Below are 11,285 nucleotides of genomic sequence, written 5' to 3'. Positions count from 1 at the left end.
TGCAGAGAAAAATGGAAATGGTTTGGATATGCGTTTGTCCCACTTATATTATTGTTAGGAAGGAAAGTCTCGTTTGGGACCACAGTTAAAAAAGAGTTATTATCATGTAATTACTGGGTCTGATGGATTTTACAAGTGGGGCCCACTTTCTGAATCCAAAAGATTGGATGCACCATTGATGCTTCTGGTTTTTTCATCCAGTATTTGTAAGGTAAAATTCCTCAGGACAGGATATTACACCAAATAACGCCAGGACCATTAAAAATCACAAGCATTTTGCGAGATCATTTTATGACATGTGACTAAAACTGAGGCAGATCGAAAACTCAAGTAAGCCACACGTGAGGAAAAGTGCGGATTGGACGACCACAGTTGAAACTTTAATATAACCACAAATGATTTGTATCAAGTTAGGTTTTTGTGTTTTCAAACAAGCTGTGGAAGGTTTCAATAGTAGTCATTTCTTTCCCAGCTTTCCCTGTTGCATGGCCTCATTGAGTTTTGGAAATACTCACATGTCCTTGAAATAAGCTGAAAAAAATGATGGACGGTGTGAATTTCTAACAAACATCACGGTCGCCCCACCCAGGAAGCGGATTGGCTGGTGTACCACACATCAGCTATATAACTGGTGTATTGACGTCAGCAAGTTATGTGGGTCCCATCACGAGGTATGTGTTATATCCAAACCGTTTATCCATTCTGCGAGCTTGTATTAAGACTTCAGACGAAAAATAAGACACATCTAACCATCAAGTGGACCACACCCCAAAAAGCAGTGGGGGATTGAACATCTACCATTGAAACTCTTTTGGGGTCACAGAAGTTTTGGATCAATATGAAATTTGTTTTTCCTCTTCATCCAGGTCTGTAACCTTATGAACAGATTGGATGGAAAATAATGGTAGCCCTAGTAATTTTTTAACGGTGAAAATCATTATCTCCACTGCTATTTGTGGTGTGGTTCATTTGATCTTTACATATGATTCATTTTTTGCATAATGCTCTAAAATGATCTTGAAAAATGTTTGAACGGTGTGGATATAATAAATACATCATCGTGGGGGCCATGTAACTTTGATCTCCTTTGAACCGTTCGTACAACATTGAGCTCGAGGAGCGTCAGTGCTCGTCTTCGCACGACACGTACCTACAGCAGCTATATAGCTGGTGTGTGGTACACCGGCCAATCCGCTTCCCCACCTAACTACCCAGCCCGACCTAGCTACCCTGAGGTTTCGCAGAAACCCGCGTCCGTCGGAGCGGATTAGATGTTACCCGTGTACCAGTGCTACCTTCACCATGCAGGACCCACCTTTATGAATGTTCTGTATATCCACTCAGTTCATCGGTTTTCTCAGCTCAATTTAAGACGTCATCTTAAAAATTAAGTAGATCCAAATATCCAATGGACCACACCACTGGAAAGTGGTGAATGACCATTAAAAACTTTTTGTAGCTCACAACAGTTTTGTATCATGCAGATCTTTGTAATGTACCTTAATCAAAGTCTGGTTGACCTTACCAACGGGTTAGATGGCAAATAAACATAATAAATCTGCTTTCGGTGGGCCTTGGAAAGCTTTTAATGGTAGGCATTCAATCACCGTTCTTTCCTATGGTGTGGTCCACCTGAGATTTGGGTCTCCTTAAAATTTGGTATAACATCCTAAAATGAGCCGTAAAAATGGTGGACCATGTGAATATTCAACATATCATCAAGGTGGGCCCCACTGTAAAGGTAAGGTGTTACGCTGGTAAGACCTAGTACGCTATCGTTTGGCACATGCTACGTGGGCCCAGATTTCTCAACTCTCCCTCTGTAAATAAATAAGAAAGAGGGAAGTGATGCAATTTGCAATTTGACAAGGCACTGCAGAATGTCGGATCTTGCAGGCAACACGTAGTAAAGTCGGAGTACAGCAGGAATTCTGCATTCAAAATCCACCCTAGTTTTTTGTTTCTGTTTTTACCATGAGCTGTTGCTGTATTTTCTTTACTATATGTAGTCTGTATTTTCATTATGAGCTGTCTATTTGTTGGGTCACGTATTGAAGGGTGATGACTTTTTAAATTCGGGTGATTTTTATTGCATGGGCAATCCAAGGTAAGAGCAATGGTATTAATGGTTTGGATGACTGGACCGTCGGCCCTACTTGTACAAATTGAAGGGTTGGGATGGGGTACTACCACCACCGGACCTAGACGGTGTATTCGTTTTATTCCCACCTTTCATCCATTTTGAAAAAAATTATTTTAGGTGATGAATCACAGAATGAGGGAGATAGAATTCTCAACTACAGTGAGCATTGAAGGCCTACAGCTGAAAATCTCTTAGGAGCCACAGAAGTGTTGGATGAAGCTGATATTTTTGTTTTCCCTTCATCCGGGTTTATGTGACCTTATTAACAGGTTGGATGGCAAGTAAATATTGTCGGTGGCCCTAGGAATATTTTGACAGTGAGGGTTATTGTCACCACTCTTTCCCACGGTGTGATCCACTCAAGCATTCAATCTGCGTCATTTTTGGGCTCATGTCCTAAAATGATCTTTCAAAATAGACGAACGGCTTGGATAAAATACACATATCACCGTGGGCCCCATAGACACTGACAGGACCGTCCATCTCTAGCTAGGTCCCGTAGGGGGTAGCAACCAATCCGGCATGGGATGGTACTGTACTAACTTTTGGACAAACCAATTTTAAACCAAGGGTATGGGAACGAGTACACATATATTAATGATTATTCGAGTCACTGCAGGAAATGAATCTTATCTTTCAAGAATTCAGGGATTCTCACCGTTCGCTGGAGTGAATCCACTGTCGTGATCTGTTGAGGAGGGCTCCATCCATTATTACAACGAGTTGTCGTCTGTCCTCGTCACGTGAATGGTTGTATACGTGCATGCCCCACCTTATACGGAAGTGGATTGCCTGTAGCATCTACTATACGTATATCCCAGGGCAACGGAAGTGGATTGCCTGTAGCATCTGCTATACGTATATCCCAGGGCACTGCATGGCGCAAGTACGTGTTTTAGATACAAGGTCGCACCACACAGCAGAAAAGAATGGGATTCCAACACAAGACCTTCCTCTTTGTCTTTGATATCATGTCAAACAATCACTTCTTAAAGCTCAAGCTGAGGATGGTGTTTTAATGTATAATTCTGTAAGAAGTTTTTAACGGTGGGCTTTCAATCCCCACTTTTACTATAGTGTGGTCTGTGATGGATAAAATCGAGCTTACCTGACGTATGAAACACGTCGTAATAAGATCATTAGAGCATATCCTCTAAACTATCAAAAGCCTAAAGAAGATGAGCTGAGCAAGGAAATTCAGTGACCGAGCTAAAATAGTTAACCTGGCTTAAAGATATGGCTCATCGGCAAACCTCAACCTTGAAAACTGACCTTGACCTCGGATGTTTACTTTGACCTCGGATGTTTACCTCGACCACGAATGCCAACCTCGACATCCAAATAGAAACATCCAGAGAGAATCTCGCGTCATATATAAACAGGACTGCCCAACAAGATCCTAGCTAAAGATCACGTCAATCGAGGCATAATCAAATATATACTCAGGAACATATTCCAACTCTAATATGGGCGACTCCAACTTATCTTATAAATCCGCTCAGATATGTAAGTTGTCTAATAACACCTATAAATACATCACCCCCCAAAGAGAAGGTACGCACAATAATCCCAACTCTAACCACACCTACTCTAGGGTTTATTTACCTAACTTAGGCATCGAAGGATCCTCGGCCACAACCGATGCCCCTAGTGTTACCATATTCTTCATTAAAGTGCAGGTACCTAGCAGCTTATAGGAGGTGGTGCGGGATTGACATTTGAGTGATAATAGTTTGGCGTCGTCCATGGAAAACGACAACAAAGCTATTAAGGATTTCACGCTACATCAACCAGTGTATTCACCTTTCTACTTCCCTTTTGGTGGCTAAAGGAAAAAAAAAAAAGGGCTTTGGCTATCATCGTTGAGCCAATGCTAGAAAAACAGCCTGAAAACCCTCAAGTTCCACAGTCAAACCCTCAGCTTGACCCCCTTCTCCAGTGGTCGTACAAATATCCCAGAACAGGAGAAGTCGACTAGTTTCTTTGGAAAATCAAGTTAAGGATTTGACCGGTAACATTAAACACATTATGCGGATATTAGAAAGAAACATCCCCTTCCCGAAAACCAAAAGGCGTGGAAACGAGGGCGGCGACCGAGCAATCTTGACCTCCGCTTGCACCTCCCGACTCATATGTAGCCAAAGATTGGCCAGCGTGAAGCAAGTATGTACCTATGCAAATCGACGACACACTCTGGAAAAGCAAAGGTGAGGGAAAACTCCTAAAGTCATAGCAAAGAGCGAAGTCCCATAGGAGTCATATCTGAAGGAAGTTCGAGATCAGCTTCGGGACATCCAACAACCGTGATGAGCTAAGGCCCTCGCCTCTATCGATGGACGCTGTGCTTGAGGAAGTCGAGCCCCCATTCACGGATGACATCATGAATTTCCAACTACCATTTAGGTTCTGCATGCCTCAAAAAACTCCCTACACAGGGTCAAGGGATCCGGCCGAGTACCTAGAATCCTTTCGAGCGTGAATGGAAACTTTTAAACCCATGATGTGCAGGGCATTCTCCTTGACTTTATCAGGAGCCGCATGAAAATAGTACAGACAACTGAAGCCCAAGTCCATCAGTTCATTCGCCCAGCTCAACAATGCCTTCATTACTCAGTTTATCGGCGGGAAAGACAGAAAAAAGCGTACAACTCACCCCCTCACAATTACACTGAGAGAGGATGAGCTTCTAAGAGACTACACCATCCACTTCAATGCTAAAGCAATTCAGGTCAATAGTTATTCCGGCCAGATAGCTCTTATCGCCATGATGACCAACCTTAAACAGAGAAAATTCCTCTTCTCGATCGATAATAATCCCCTAACTACTCTCATCGACCTGCTCAACCGAGCTAAAAGATATTCGAACACGGAAAAACTCTTCAGTTTGTGAAAGGCTACCCGTTATGGAAACAGCTTGACAATAGACAGAAAGTGAAAAGGAACAGGGGGAGCCTTCTGTTGCCAACACCAAGAGGAAAAAGGAAGATGACTAGAGCAGAAGCCAACGATCCAATTGATGTCTAGAAAGCCGCTTCCACACGTACACTCCCATAAACACCATGACAGAGCAGGTGCTTATAGAAGTACGGGACAAAAGCATCTTGAAATGGGCGAACAAGATGAAGGTCGACACTGAGAAGAGAGACAAGAGGAAATATTATAATTTTCCACAAGACCACAGTCATAACACGGCAGAATGTTTTGACCTGAAAGAAGTGATCGAATCCCTTATCTGAAAGGGACACCTACGAGAATTTGTCGACAAAGAAAGGGATGACCAACCAACTAGACAAGAAGAGTGACACGACAACCAAAATAACAACGAAGTGACAGGTGAGATACGCACTATATTCAAAGGACTAGCCAGTGGTGGAGACTCAAACCAGGCACGTTAAGCACATGCTCGAAATGCAACTAACAATGAGACAAAGCACCATGGCTACTTCGCTAGCAGATCTATGAAGGAACCTAGGTTGAACTCATAGAGCCTGACCTTCATAGAAGACGACACCCGAGGGATCTACCATCCACACGACGACACCTTATTGGTCACCATGACTATGACCAACCATAAGGTGCACCGCATACTGGTCAACACTGGTAGCTTAGTCAACTTTCTATTCTCATATTCATTTAACAAGACGGGGGTCGAAAGATCCAGACTGGGACCAGTCCAGACACACCTACTCTGCTTTGCGGGGGAGAAGGTGACCTCTAAAGGAAGCATACTACTACGTGTAATTATAGGCGAAGGTGTTAACCAAACCACCACCATGGTAGATTTCCTCGTGGTAGACTGTCGATTAGTTTACAATGTGATTTTGGGTGGACCATCCCCTTAAACAACATGAGGGTTGTGGTATCCACTTATCACATCGCCATGAAATATCTGACCAAGCACGGGGCTAGCCAAGTTAGAGGCGAGCAACATAAAGCTCGACAGTGCTACTCGATAGCGCTCCGAGTGAAAGCGTAGCGACATCAGGTAATGCACATTACCTCCATGGATCCATGGGAGGAATCTATTGAAAGAGGATTGCCATTGGAAGACCTTGTGTCTATACCACTCTCTGAGACCGACCTGACCCGCACTGTCCAGGTCGAATCCTTGTTCGATCCAGGGCACTAGGTGAAAATTGTCAACTTGCTGAGACAACACGCCAACGTCTTTGGTTGGTCCCACCATAACATGCCCGGCATAGATCCGAAAGTGATGGTCCATTGACTAAATGTGGACCCCGACTACAAACCAGTAAGGCAAAAGCGGCGAGCATTCGACCCTGAAAAGTATGCAACCATCGATGAAGAAAATGAAAAACTCCTAGAGGCCAGGTTCATTGAGGAGATCTACTACCCCAACTGGCTAGAGAACGTTGTGCTAGTGAAAAAGGCTAGCAGGAAATGTCGAGTGTGTGTCGATTATACCAATCTGAATAAGGCAAGTCCAAAAGATAACTTTTACCTCCCAAGGATCGACCAGTTGGTCGATAACACTAACGGGCATAAGCTCATCAACTTTATGGATGCCTACTCAGGATACAATCAACTCGCCATGCACAAGTACGACAAACAGAAAACAACTTTCGTCACCGACGAAGGACTTTATTGTTATAGAGTAATGCCTTTTATACTGAAGAACGGTGGTGCAACCTACCAGCGCCTCATTAATAAGATGTTTGTCAAAAGATCAGCAACACGATGGAAGTCTACATCGACGACATCCTCGTCAAGAGCGCTGAAGCGACAAATCACATGGCATACTAATGGAAATGTTCGTGATCCTAAAAAAGTACCGAATGAAATTGAACTGAATAAGTGCGCCTTTAACGTCAACTTGAGAAAATTTCTTAGGTTCTTGGTCAACCAGAGAGGGATAGAGGCAAACCCCGATAAGATCCAAGCCCTTCTAGAGATGAGCTCCCTAAGAACCACAAAAGAAATCCGATGCCTCACTGGCAGGATAGCAACTCTAAATAGGTTCATCTCTGGATTTATAGATAAATGCCTACTGTTCTTCAAGTAACTAAAAGGGAACGTGAAGCCGACCTGGACAAACGACTGTGAACAAGCATTCCAGCAACTCGAGGAGTATCTGAGATTTTCCCCGATACTCACCAAGCCCCAGCCAGGAGAGCCATTATTGTTGTACCTGGCGGTGTCGACTACGACTGTCAGCTTGGCTTTAATATGTGAAGTCAGGAACAAATAGCTCCCAGTTTATTAAGTCAGCAAAGTTATGGTTCAAGCTTAGACGCGATACCCTGACATAGCAAAACTGGCACTGGTGTTGTTATATCATCTCGGTGCCTCTGACCATATTTTCAGGCTCATACCATTATTGTTTCAACTGACCGACCACTCCGCCAAGTGCTGCAAAAGCCCGAGACATCGAGACAACTAGTGAAGTGGGCAATTGAGCTTGATGAATTCGACGTCATATACCGACCCATAGTTGTGATTAAAGGCCAAGTTGTTGTCAGCTTCATCATTAAGTTCACCTACCCCATTCCCACGTAAGAAATAGAGAGTGAACAGGAAGTCGACCCGCAAAAATGGACCCTCTACGTAGATAGGTCATCAAACTCAAAGGGAAGTGGGACAGGACTGATCCTCATTGCACCTGACTAGACTAATGTGGAGTATACCTTAAGGTTCGGGTTCCCGACCTCCAACAATGAAGCAAAATACGAGGTGCTCCTCGGTGGGTTTAGGCTAGCCAAAGTAATAGGAGCCCGAGCCTTGAAGATCCACAACGATTCTCAGCTCATAGTCAACCACGTCACCACGGAATACCAAGCCAGAGGATAAAGAATGATCGCCTACCTACAAAAAGCACAGGACTTGCTCAAGGAGATCCACAAGTACAAGGCCATCCTGGTTCCCAGATCAAAAAATTCCAAGGTAGACACTCTAGCCAAGGTAGATGCATCAGTCAATGACGACCTCGACAGGACCGTACCGATCAAGTTCTTGTCTAGGCCTAGTATCAGTCAGCCCAACCAAAAGGAGACCCTCTCGATAAATCGATCAGATAGACCTGATCATGCCCTACTTTCGGCAGGGCGAGCTGCCTGGCGATAAGCTCGAGGCCCACAAAATAAAAAACATATCAGCTCAGTATACAACCTCAGAAGATGTTTTGTACAAAAGGGGTTTTTTGTTGCCATACTTAAGATGCTTACGACCTGACAAGGCCGAATATGTCCTGAAAGAAATTCATGACGGCATCTGTGGCAATGATTCAGGCGAAAGAGTCATAACTCATAAGCTAATTCGACATGGGTACTATTGGACGACCATCCATGAAGATGCAAAGCAATACACAAGGAGATGTGACAAGTGCTAACGTTTTGCCATAACACTGCAACAACCGCCCGAGCAGCTGACTCCGATGAGTGGCCCCTGGCCCTTTGCACAGTGGGGGGTCGACATCATAGGACCTCTGCCAATGGGCAAGGGACAGACCAGATTCATCATAATCATTGTCAACTACTTTACCAAATGGGCTGAGGTTGAGCCCTTATCTAAGATTACCGAGCATAAAACTACTGACTTCATTTGGAAGAACATCATTTGCAGGTATGACATTCCTCACACCATCGTCACGGACAATGGTAGGAAGTTCGATAACGCTCGTTTCCGAGGACTATACGAAAGGCTTCGCATTCGCAATGCCTTATCTTCACCTTGGCACCCCCAGGCTAACAGACAAGTGGAAGTTGTCAACAAAATCATAAAGAACCACTTGAAAACCAAACTCGAAAAGTTCAAAGGGGCCTAAACCGATGAGCTTCCACATGTCTTGTGGGCGTACCGAACGATGGCCCGTACGACAACTAGAGAAACCCCATTCTCTCTGGCCTTCGGTGCATAAGCGGTTGTCCCAATGGAGATCACGATAGACTCAGCACGCACTGACATGTTCGACTTAGTTGAAAACGAGAGCCTCCCGGGCTAAACCATTTGGGCCAGCATCCTGGAGCACCACAGTTACAGCATCTAAGACAACCCCTGCGACAACGGCTGCCTCTGCCTACTTAGCCAAGGAAGGAACCTTGGGGACAAGCCCTGTCGCCGACCTCTCTGCAGTGATCTCCACAATCTCGACCCCAAGTGCGCCCTGAGCAGGGGCAGAAGGAGTCGCCTTCTTAACAGCACTCCTCAGCCGCTCTAGCTCTTCTGTGGAGGGGAGCTTTAACCTCTTTGGCTGGAGGCATCTATCATCTCTACAAAAGAGAGAGAGAGAGAGAGAGAGAGAGAGAGAGAATATAATAAAATAATTAAGGTGCGAAAAGAAACTAACAACCTTCAAAATTCTACTGAAACCAAACATACATGCCGACCTGGCCACCGATAAGCTGACCTACTTTAAGAGAGTCGGAGTGATCAACTTCCTCCAGTCTTGTTGGGCTGCGGTACACTCTCGGGCGATCCCGACCTAGCGAAGGAGGGCCGCAGAGAGGTGGGGTTGATGTCAGGTGAGAGCTGCCAAAAAAGATGACCAAATTAGTTATAAATTACAATATTTTAAAAAAGATTGAAAATAAACTACAACAACCAAAACCTACAACTCAAGTTCCAATCGGGGGTGGCAAACTTGGTGGGAACTCAAGCCCGTGACCTGCCTGGCTCCGTTGTTGGGCCCTCCGACTCTCCAGTAGCAACGAACCACCTATTCTTCTAGCCCTTATTGGAAGAGGGGTTGCTGGTGATAACGGCGTGGCCTTTGCTCGGCCACGAAGAAAAATAATACCAGCCGAGAGAGCCCAGGCTATTCTTGGCATTGTATAAGTACAAAAGCTTGTCTGCGATAAGCTCAGAATGGCTGAGCTGATGCCAAAAGATATAGCACCCAAAAATAGCTCACCACATGTTAGGGTTAAGCTATCCTAAGGCAAGCCTCAGGCAGTGTAACACCTCCCTCACCACTAGATGAAGGGAGACGCAGATCGCAAGAAAATAAAATTGAATAAAGGGCAACCTCTCCCTCGGGAGGATTGCCCGAAAGTTCCTTGATTAGCGGTAGTTGTAGCCCCACTGAGTTAGGTATCTTGAACTCTAACCGGAGGGCAATTAAATCCCCCGACCGAAGTTTAGAACTAAAGGGACCTGCCGATGGGGTTTGCCCCTAGGCAGATGAAGAAGTCACCTTCGCTTGGGGAGGAAGGACCTCTTCATCTTGAGCTGTCATCACTGAAGATGGCCCACTTGACGACGCTGCTAGCCTAGAATCCCTACTGTCATGGATGGATTCCCCATGGAAAGCCCCCAACACAGACAGATCTCGAGAACCCTCAGAAGACATGACAACAGGGGGAGACGGAAGCACGTTAAGAAGAAGAAAGAGCGTAGAAGAACACATACCGAAAAAAGGCTAAGTAACCAGATGATCTGAACGAAGAAGAACTAGAAGAAAGAAAATAGAAAGTAAGGTCAGCACAGCTCGAACTTCGTAAAATAGATGAGCGGCGAAATGAGGAGGAAACCCCTATTTATAAGAATCATGAAAGTAGGGTACTTAATGCGCAAGGATATGAAAGGATGCCTTTATGCAGGATCTCCGCCATGTAGCGATATGGGGTTCGCTCAGGACCCGTATTAATAAGTAAGGACAGGTGTCCATTTGTGAGTCGTCTGGAAGGCGAAACAACGCTCACCACTCTGTACATGACTCTTCGTATGGAACCACTATCATAATATCTTCCTCGATCACCACGGCGTGCGTCGTCCCTTTCCAATTCCCACATTAATCACTAGGCAATAAAATCGAGGAACATGGTTGAAATGAGTTGGACCTCCCACGGTTAGAAGTTTAGAATCTCCCACTCATACATCAGCTCAAATCTGCTTACTTTCCGAACTCATAAACATAGAACTCAGAAGTATGGGCAACTATTATGGGTAAAATTAATTTGACCTAACATGTGAGACACATGGCAATAAGATCATCAGAGTTGATCCTCTAAACTATCAAAGGCTTAAAGAAGATGAGCTAAGCAAGCAAACTCGGTGACCGAGCTGAAACAGTTAACCCAACTTGAAGATATGGCTCATCAACAGACCTCGACCTCGGATATTTACCTCAACCTCGAATGCTGACCTCGAGCTCAGAATTGAAACATCCGGAGAGAATCTCGCGCCA

This window comes from Magnolia sinica, chromosome 7, assembly GCF_029962835.1.
Source record: "Magnolia sinica isolate HGM2019 chromosome 7, MsV1, whole genome shotgun sequence".
Classification (NCBI taxonomy): Eukaryota; Viridiplantae; Streptophyta; class Magnoliopsida; order Magnoliales; family Magnoliaceae; genus Magnolia; species Magnolia sinica.
This window is presented reverse-complemented; position numbering follows the sequence as displayed.